Raw genomic sequence first — 10,980 nt, 5'->3', positions numbered from 1 at the left:
TCCATCGTTCTCAAGCACAATTGACACATTCCCGTTTGTTTATAGTCGATCTGTCCCCACTAAACTGTTAGCCCAATGGTTGTGTTTATTGTCCTAATAAAACTGAGATGTAGGCATTCAGTGTTTGTTACATTCATACATTATTGTTAGGAAAACTAAACTCCAAGACCATCAAGTGGGCAGAGTCAATCTACTGTTGGCCTGAAAGTTGTTGTGTTGGGTTTAGAGGGGTGCCTCTCTCAGGGAGGGTGGGTTGAACAACAGGGTAAAAGAGAAATTAAGGGTCCATCATGACTTTCTGGGTGCTAGGATTACAAGTGAGAACCACTGTACCTGGCCACAACAGGGATCACGTACATACATTGAATATCTTTTTAAAACTCTTAGTCACCAACCAATGTGATGGTTTATACTGTCTGTCGACTTGGCAAGATCTAGAATCTCCTACCAGTTGGTGGTGGCTCATGCCTTGGTGGATCTGTGAGTTCGAGGCCAGCCCAGTCTACAGAGCTAGTTCCAGGACAGCCAGGGTCACACAGAGAAACCCTGTCTTGGGGCGGGGGAGGCATTAGCCTGGGCTACATACACCCTGTCTCAAAACAAAAGAAAACAAAAGAACAGGGCTAAGGGTGGTGGTCTGGAGCTTGGTGGTAAGGGCTTTTCTGGTGTGCAAAAGGGCCTGGATTTGATCTCCAGTACAAAAGACAAAACCAAACAAAATCCCACAAAACACCCCTTTTAGTATCTGATGATGGAATAAATAAACAAACTGGCAGATTTTAACAACAAAGGGCTGAGCAGTGGAGTGGATAAACATTATAGCGTTCGTGACAGAAGGAGCCAGACCTAAGTGAGGACTTTCTGTGTGGATCCAATTACATAAAATGTAAAAAAAGCCTGGACCAGCGAGATGGCTCAGCCAAGCCTGATGACCCGAGTCTGATCCCTGAGACACACAGCTGACTCCCCAAGTTGTTCCTCTGACCACCATACATACGCAGGTCCTGCTCCCTTACAACAATAATTCATGGTACTAAAAATAAAGCTAACATAGTGAAAGAAAACAGGAAAGAGATACTGGTTGGGAAACAGTCACAGGGAAGACGAAGTTGTTCTATGATCTCCTGCCTGGATTCCCAGGACTATTCTCTCTGAGAAAAAATCCACTTTATATGACTTGCACATTTTTCTCTGTGTTAATATAAAAGAGATTCATTGTTAATGCATTGTTATTTGTGTGGGGGTGAAGGCACATATATGAAGGCAAGGGGACAGCCAATTATCTCTGAACTTTATGTAAGTTCCGGGGATCAAACTCGTCCCCAAGCTTGGTCCAAGCACTTGGGAAATAAAGTCATGAGGATCAGAAGTTTATGGTAGTACTTAGCTCTAAAGAAAGTCTGAGGTCATCCTGGGTTACATGAAACCCTATCACAAAGAACCAAAACAAAACATAAACAAGCTTGGATAAAGGCCACTTCATCTTGCCTTCCGTCCAGTTCTGTGTAGGATCCTGACCTGCCTCTGGTAATCACAGAGACTGGTAAAGACGGCATAACCGGAGAGATGGCTTCTTTGGCTCTCTATGGTGCTCTATTCCCTGGCTCCAAGCTTCTGGTCTCAAGCTCTTCCACTGGCCAGGGCTGGACTTTCTGAGTATGCTTTGGTTTTGAGCTTATGTTTCCTGCAGGCTGGGGGCTTCCAGCCTCTCTGCTTCCTCTCCTCCTGCCCCTGTTGCTGATGGGAGTTCTACTTTACAGTCTTCTGACCTTCTCTGTGGTTGACACCATGGTCCCTGGGTTGCGGAACTTGCAGTTGCTTCTCAGCATCAGCCATCAGGAAAAACTGGTGCTCTGAGCCTTAAAGAATATCTCCTTTTACTCACCAGCTTTTCATCCAAATGCCTTTGAGAATTTTTGTTTTTTTTTTTTTTTCAGGATAGGCTTTCTCTGTGTAGACTAGGCTGACCTTGAACTCGGAGATCTGCCCTGCCTCTGTCTCCCAAGTGCTGAGATTAAACGTGTGTGCCACCATGATCATTCATAGGTTAACAGTATCTAGGTCTATTGGATGCTCATGCTCACTACATCAGGGCACTGGCTGACCTACCACAATCTGGGAATTAGGTGCTCTTTGTGGCGTAGGTGAGAAAATCGAGGCTGAGAGAAGTTAGATGATACTCTTATAATTAAGGGATAAAGTCAGGATACTGAGAAACTTAATTCTCAAGTCTGAGTTCTAACTTGTAAGTGATATTCCTGAATTCTTCAGGTTGGACTGTTCTCTCTCTCTCTCTCTCTCTCTCTCTCTCTCTCTCTCTCTCTCTCTCCTCTCTCTCTCTCTCTCTCTCCACAACAGGGTCTTTCTATGTAGCCCTGCCTGGCCTCGAACTCAAAGAGATCCTCCTGTCTTGGCCTCCCGCGTTCTGGGATCAAAGGTGTGTGCCACCACCACCCAGTCTTGGTTTTCTATTTATCCAGAAATTATGCAGCAAAGAAATCATTAGAAAAAGATTCAGAGGCGGGCCTGATGATGCATGCCTGCAATCCCAGCCAAGAGGGTTAAGAATTCAAGATCATTCTCAGCTACATAGTGAATTTTCTTTGTTTGAGACAGGGTCCTGGAGCTCACCATGTAGCCCAGGCTGGCCTCAAATTCTTTGACCTGTCCAAGGTCCTAAATCATGGCACATCTAGGACTGAAACTCAGGCCTCAGCTGGTCCTCTGCTCTTTCCTTAAAGGTAAATGATGCTTTTCAGCTGCTGTCTCACACTCAATGTCAAAGGGACCCTCGTAAATACTAGGGACTTGAGCAGCCCTGGGACAGTAATTCTGTCCAAATATGTCACTTCAACTTGACTGGTTTGAAGTGCTTCCCTTTGTCAACGCTGCCTGCAAGCCAAGCTCCTGCTGGTGCACGCTGATTCCTGAGACTGGCTGGGCCTTCTGAGGCAGCATTTCTTACACCAGTGCTTTGCTGGTGTAACTCGCATTAGCCCCATTCATTCAGCAAACATTTGTGGAGGCCTCCCTGACACTTTCCAAGTGAGATCTCTTCTCTGAAGGGGAAGGCATCTTGATACGTTGGTGGGAGGGTACATTTTGAAGCAAGGATATTCATTTATCCATAAAAGGGGGGGGGCATTCAAAGAATGTCACGCTCTAATTTTGTCCCTGACCCAGGGGCCGACAATTTGTGCAGAAAGAAATAGAATCATTTCAGAAACTGGTAATTTTGGAATAAGTTATACTCCTGGCATTAGCTGGGACAAGATCTATTCAGATGGGGTGGGGCTCAGGAAAGGTTCTCGGAGAAGACAGCATCTGGCCTGAGACAGGCGGGGAGCAGTTATGTGAAGGTCTCGAGTTAAAAACAGGCTTAGGGGAAAGCATGGGTTTTGTATGTGCACGAGGCAGAAAGGGGCGCCTGCAGCTGCAGCAGTCACCGGAGCTGAAGAGCAGAGCAAGGCCAGAGCGTACGGAGCCTCCATCCCAGACTGCGGCAAACAGCTTGGGAGCCAAGGAGTACTTTGACCGAGGGAATGACGTGATGTGATTTGTGTTTTAGAAACACGACTGTTCTGCAGGGAATGGGTTCTATGAACGCGAGTGTTAGAAGCAGGAGTTGGTAGGTTAGGGAGAAATAAGAAGTTAGGAGACTACGCTACTGGACTGGAGAAGAAACAGCGATGGTCAGGATCAGGATGGTAGCTGGGGAGGTGGCGAGGAACTTTCAGATGCAGGTAGAGTTTGGAGGAAGCCCTGCTAAGCTATTCTGATGGACTAGCATGGATACTGGGCCTGCGACTCCTGATCTTCCTCTACTGCGTCCCCAGTTCAAAGATTGCAGGCGTCCATCAGTACACCCAGCTCACACCCTGGTTTGTGTAGCATGCGCTCTATAAGACTTTATTTGATCCTCACACAAACCAGGATAGGAGTAGTTTTAGCCCCAGATTCGTGACTGACAGCCTTGGGTTCTGGAGGGGTGAAGTAATCACACTTGATTGCTATTAGCTAATGTAATTTTGCCCGATGCTGACCTTGTCCAGGGGGCCCAGCCTCTTCAAGGACCATGGCTCATCCTGGCCACTATTCGCCACAGAGAAGAGGACAAGGCTGTACTACTTCCTCTTTGGTGTGGTGAGGTGCTTGACCCAGGCCAAGCCTCTAGAAAATGGGAACAAAGCAGGTTAGTTGCTTGGAGGCCAAACTCAGCCAAGGGTGGAAGAAGAACTTAGAATTACCCCGTCCCGTGATTGGTCTCTCTATGGTCAGGCCACCACCAAATTAATATAGTTTGGTGGTTGCTTGCCAGTTGGCTTCTCTGTTTAAACTTTTTAAAATTGCACACTTTCTTCTTGATTGCTGCTTTGACTGATGGATTAGCTCATTGACACCCACACAAAAGTGAAAGAGGCCAACTGCCCTCTCCTTTTCAAAGACTCTCCCCTCCTCTCTCCTTCCTCCCCTCCCTTTCTCTCTTTATTTTTCCCTCCCAGCATTTTGCCCATTACTAACCAGCAGGGAATCTCAGGAAAAGGTCTCCTTTCAGGGCTGGAGAGCTGTAGCTGGTGGGTCAGAGTCTGTGTGGGAGGTTGCCCAAAGACATATGTTGTGGGTGTAGGAACCAGACAGACAGGAGGAATTAAATCACCCCTTCCCTGAACCCTTATTTCTTCACCCAACCTATAAGTCACTGCATTGGTTTCTTTATAATGCAGGCCTAGTTTCATTTTAACTATCGCCCAGTGTTGACAGAGAGCAGACTTTCCTGGGTACACACAGACAGAAGGAAAAGCAGCCGGTCCATTTTCCCTTTGCGGCTCTAGTACGGTACAATTTAAATTTAAAGTTATATACACTATGTAGCTACTCCAGGTGAGACAAACAGGCAGGGATAGTTTGGGAACCTGGGACAGGAGGGTGCTTGGTTTGGGTTATGCCCACCACCTCTTCTTTTTTTTTTCCAAGACAGGGTTTCTCTGTGTAGCCTTGGCTGTCCTGAAACTCACTCTGTAGACCAGGCTGGCCGGCCTTGAACTCACAGAGAGCCGCCTGCCTCTGCCTCCTGAGTGCTGGGATTAAAGGCGTGCACCACCATCACCCGACTTACCCCATCTTCTAATAATGCATTTGGCAATCTAACTCCTTTACCTGCACCATAAGCATATACATCCCTCTGTGAACAGTGCACCTAGCAACCCCAAGCCCCCACCTGGATTAAGCTATATATACATATACTACTCTTTGAACAATAGCATATCTTTTCTTTCCCCTTAATGACCATGAAATGTTGACAGTTTCTAGTCAAATGTTACACCCTGATAGAGTGGAGGGGGAGCCCATCTGATCTGAATTGGTGCATGCTCATGACGCGAAACTGTTACTTAAGTGAACTTTTAGGAAGGACCTCCTATTTGGCATCTCATGCCTATGCATAATGAGGTGCGTAGATAATCAAAGTCAGCTGAGTTGTACGAAGTGATGTGCACAGTAGAAAAAGAATTCTACGAGCTAAACAATCAAAGCAGAGAACCACACTCACCACAGCCTTTATAACTGTTCGAGTTAGTTTTCTATTGCTGTGAAAAAGAGCATGACCAAAAGCAGCACGAGGAAGGAAGGGTTTATTTAGCGTACGCATCCCAAGCTGCAATCCACTGAAGGAAGCCAAGGCAGGAAGCCAAGGCAGGAATGTGGAGGCAGTCCGGGAGGAGTGCTGCTTCCTGGCTTGCTCCTTATGGCTTGCTCATCCTACTTCCTTATACAACCCAGGACCATGGGCCCAGAGCGACAGCGCCCGCAATGGGCTTTCCCCTCCCACTTCAATTATTAATCAAGAAAATTCTTTGCCAACTTGCCTACAGTCCAATTTGATGGAGGCATTTTCTCAACTGGAGTTCTTCCCAGATCAGAGCTTGTGTCAAGTTGATAAAAACTAATCACCACAGCCGGGCGGTGGTGGCGCATGCCTTTAATCCCAGCACTCGGGAGGCAGAGGCAGGCGGATCTCTGTGAGTTCGAGACCAGCCTGGTCTACAAGAGCTAGCTCCAGGACAGGCTCTAAAGCTGCAGAGAAACCCTGTCTCGAAAAACCAAAAAAAATAAAAATAAAAATAAACTAATCACGACCAAACCCGCCCCCCTCTTGAACCCTGTAAAAGAAAGCCCCAAGCCAGGCGGTGGTGGCGCATGCCTTTAATCCCAGCACTCGGGAGGCAGAGGCAGGCGGATCTCTGAGTTCGAGGCCAGCCTGGTCTACAAGAGCTAGTTCCAGGACAGGCTCCAGAAACTACAAGGAAACCCTGTCTCGAAAAAAAAAAAAAAAAGCCCCAAACGATAATTCGAGTCCTTGAATATCTTCTCTCATATGGTCTGCTGTGCACTTTAATGTGTTCTGATCTTTTTAAAAAGACTTATTTATTTTATGTGTATATGTGAGTGCACCTAAATATGTGTACTACATGCATGCCTGTGTCCACAAAGACCAGAAGAGAGCATCGGATCCCTTGGAATGGGAGTTACAGATGGTTGTGAGGCACTGTGTGTTGCTGGGAACGGAATCTGAGTCTTCTGTAAGAGCAACCAGCTTCAGCTCTGGGGTTTTGTTGTTTTTAAGACAGGGTTTCTTTGTACAACAGCTCTGTCTGTCCGGGAACTCCCTTTATAGACCAGGCTGCCCTGGAACTCACAGAGATCTGCCTTCCTCTGCCTCCTGAGTGATAAGGTTAAATGTGTGCACCAGCGACACCACCCAGATTGTATTCCAATATTTTCTATTGCTTTGCTTTACATAAAGGTTTTTTTCTGCTGTTGACAAATCTGTATGGGCTTTTATTTCAAACCCTGAGTAAGGAGTCAAGAACCTGGAAATGACCCTGACCACCCACTAGTTATAAAGACCTGACTTTTTTTTGTTTTCTGAGCCGGGGGAGTTGGGAGGGGAAGAACTAGGAAGCAGTATGCTCAAAAACCAGGGAGGACTAATCAAATCAACATAGGGATATGTCCTGATGAAGGAAGTCTGACTCAGATTCAACACTGCAGACCGACTGCTCTTTCAGGCGCGCGTCTGGACACAAGGAGAAAGCATGCCACCCACAGGTGAGCCGGTCATTCTTCCGTTTGTTCCCATGTCACGTAGGAAAATCTGGTGCTCTTCCCGCAGTAACTCTGCTGTCCCTTTTGCCTCTCGTCCCACTGTGCCCTGTCACTCCCTGTTTGCTCATTCACTTCTCCCACTGTGAGCCCTCGGAGGCTGTGCTGCTGAGTTTTATGTCACTTGACACAAGCTAGAGTCATCTGAGAGGAGGGAACCTGGATTGAGAAAATGCACCCATATGATCAGGCTGCAGGCAAGTCTGTAGGGCAATTTCCTTAATCACTGACTGATGGGGGAATGGGTGAGGCCATGCCTGGGAAGGTAGTCCTAGGTTCTATAAAAAAAAATCAGGTTGAGTAAGCCTTGAAGGGCAAGCCAGTAAGCAGCACCCCTCCACGGCCTCTGCACCAGCCCCTGCCTCCTGATTCCTACCCTGCTTACTTCCTTCAGTGATGAACAGCGATGTGAACACATAAGCCCAATAAATCCTTTTCTTTCGCAGGCTGCTTTCGGCCGTGGTGTCTTCTCACAATTTAGAGACCCTAAGACAGAGGCCACGGAGCCTGTCCTTTTGCAGGTCTGCTCTCCAACAACATCATAGACACTCGCTAAACTCTTGATTTATATACAAGTGAGTCAATAATTGAATGACTAAATGTATAAACGAATTAGTGAAGATGAAGTCGAACTTGGGTTCTAGCTGAGTGTGCTGTAATATCAGTACTGGAAAGACTGACGGAGGATTGTTGCCAGTTCAAGCCAGTCTGGGCTACATAGTGAGTTAGAGGTCAGCCTGGGCTATATATAGAGACAATATCTCAACAATTAGAAGTAAGATGGCTCCGTAGGTAAGTGCGCTTGCCACAAAGCCTGAGGTTGTGAGTTCAATCCTCAGGATCCACACAGTGGAAGGAGAGAACAAACTCGTGAAAGTCTTCTAACATCTACGGCATGCCAGCACCCACACCATACACCATACACAATGATGAATGATATATATATATATATTATATATATATACATACATTATATGAGATATAGATAGATAGATAGATAGATAGATAGATAGATAGATAGATAGATAGAGAGAGAGTGAGAGATTGTATGTTCATGTTCTGGGTTAGATAAACTGGGGTTAAAATTGAGATCATGCTATTTAACTATTTATTACTTGTACATAATCTTAGGCATGTTATATAGCTTCCTTCCTTCCTTGCTTCCTTCCTTCCTTGCTTCCTTCCTTCCTTCCTTTCTTTCTTATTTGTCGAGACAGTTTCTCACCGTGTATGCCTTCCGGCTCTCTACATAGACCAAGTTGGCCTCAAACTCCCGCCTGCCTCTGCCTTCCGAGCGCTGAGAGTAAAGGCGTGTGCCACCGAGCCCTCTCAGCTTGGTGGTTCTTAGTGTTTCTGAGATTCCGGTGCACAGAAGGGTTTGCCTCAGCATCTGGATGGACTCAGCGAGTACTCACGCGTCATAGCTATTACTCTCCTTTGTCATTCTCTCCCTCGTGCTGGGTCTTGTTTGCACTTCCTCTTCTGGATCCACAGCCCTGCTGAGTTCTTTCCAGACTCAAGGCCTGACCTAAAGGGCGGCTCCTCCGGTAGGTGCAAGTTGGGGTCATGCCGTGTAGGCATGGTTACAGCCTGGGCTTTGCTGAGAGGAAGTTGACAGCAGCTTGTTTAATGCCAGACAAGCAGGTCAGCTGGCACCCCCATTGTTTCAGGCCTTCTTTGCTGGCGGTGTCCTTAGGAAAACAGAAACAGTGCTGCATTTAAGGTGCCCGGATGACAGCCACATCAAATATGTGACCTTTTCCTAGGAAGCCTGGTTTCCATGGTGATCAAGGCCTCACTCTCTTCTCTCAAGTCATGCTCTATGGCTCTTAGGCTGCCCTGGAATGTGATGGCAGTGGCCCCGGCAGCTGGGTGGGGACATCTGCCCAAGGGCTGCCCCCTCCAACATCTCCAGAGTGGAGGAGGGGCAGAGCTGCTCCAGACTGCCTGATACCCACAGTAGCTTTTCAGCTGGGAAGGACAGGCACTCTAGCACTGACACCCCCTTCAACCTCGTCCTGTGTACACACACTGAATGGCTCGGGGCCAACGGGATGTCAGGCTGAGCAGAAAGAAGGGGTGTCTTTCTGTGCTCCCCCATGTCAGGCAAGAGGCATTGACCCCCTTCTGTCTCATCTTGGCAGCCTGGGCAGAGCGAGTGCTTGCCTCCAGGGCCTTGGCAGAGAGTGTGCTCAAGTAGCCTCTGAAGCTGCCAGAACAGGAGCTGAAAGGCCAGTGCATCTGCCAAAGCTTGCTAGCTTCTTTCTTTCTTTGAGCTATGCGAACGGAGGCGCTGAGGAATGCCGCCAAGGCAGCTAACTTTCCTGCCTCTGGCCTCCCTCCTCCCAGGGCCCGTGCTCCCCCAACCCCCAGGCTGGAGTCACATCAGAAAAATGTAGGGGAAGAAAGAAATCCCCCAATGTGTCATGACATTACGTTTCTGCCTGGTGCCCAGAAACAAGAACAGTAGGTGGAGGACCAGGCTGTCACGCGGCCTAGCCAGCCGGAGGTGGCTGGTTTACTGTACCGCTTCCTGGGGCTAACTGCCTGCTCCTTTGGAGCTTTCTTCATGAATATGCGGGCATGAGGCAGGCATGGTGGAACAGGCCTATACTCCCAATACTCAGGAGGTGAACACAGGAGATGGAGTTCAAGGTCACCCTCTGATATATAACAGGCTCGAGACTTAAGACTTAAAAAAAAATGGGGGCAAGACACCTTGACTCAGACAGCAGAGAAACTGAGAATTTATCACTCACTGTCACCAAGAGCACTGATTTTCCAAGAGGCACTAGCATGACAACTTTATTTTTATTTATTTAGAGGGTTTTTCTGTAGGGTTTTGTTTGCTTTCTGTTTGTTTGTTTTTAGTTAAAGTCACACTGTGCATCCCTGGCTGGCCTCAAAACTTACTATATAGATGGCCTCAGAGAAATCTACCTGCTTCTGCCTCCAAGTACTGGAATGAAGGCAAGCATTGGCATGCCTGGCTATCGCGATAACTTTAAACCGCACAATGCTGTTGTCCTGCATTGCTCCCACGTCGCCATCTAATAGGTGGTCTCTGTTGGTGTTTTTGTTTGATTTTGTTTGTTTGTTTGTTTTGGTTTTTTGAAACAGGGTTCCTCTTTGTAGCCCTGGCTGTCCTAGAACTCTTATCTGTAGACCATTCTGGCCTCAAACTCACAGAGATTCACCTGCCTCTGCCTCCTGAGTGCTAGGATTAAAGCCGTGTGCCACTACCGCCCGGTAAGACACGTCCAGCACCCAGACACTGTCTTTTAACAGGAAAGACATGAGTCACAGCCACTGAGAGAGCTGGAATGAGCAGGGTCAGAGGGCGCGGCTCTGAGAAAGTGAAACTGAAATTGAGACTCGAAGGGGCTGCAATCAAGATGAGAGGAAGGTTGAGTAGTTCTAGGCAGAGGACGTGAACCAGGGGCCAAAACGTGTGACACACACAGGGTCAGAAGAACTGCAGTAGGAGGCAGGAGCACGCAGGGCCTTCAAGGCTGTGCCAAAGAGCCTGGGTGGATGGACAGCTTGCTGGGAGCTGGCCTAGGGTGTTTAAGCGACTATGGGAAGGGGTTGGTGTGAGCAGATCCACTCTGGGGAAGATGATTCAGGCCGCAGTGCTGGAGGAGAGAAGCCTGTGAATTTAAGTTACACGGAGGGCGAGATCAGGGAAGGAGAGTCAAGAATGACCTTCAGTTTGAGGCTTGCATGCCTGGGTAGAAAGTGGTGCCATCTACAGAGAGGGGGCTACAGTGGGGAAGAGGCTGAGGCTGGGGCCTGAGCCACACAGCAAGGACAGCTTTG

The sequence above is a fragment of the Arvicola amphibius genome, chromosome 5 (genome assembly GCF_903992535.2).
Source record: "Arvicola amphibius chromosome 5, mArvAmp1.2, whole genome shotgun sequence".
Lineage (NCBI taxonomy): Eukaryota > Metazoa > Chordata > Mammalia > Rodentia > Cricetidae > Arvicola > Arvicola amphibius.
The sequence above is the reverse complement of the archived record's forward strand: the minus strand, read 5'-3'. Positions refer to the sequence as shown.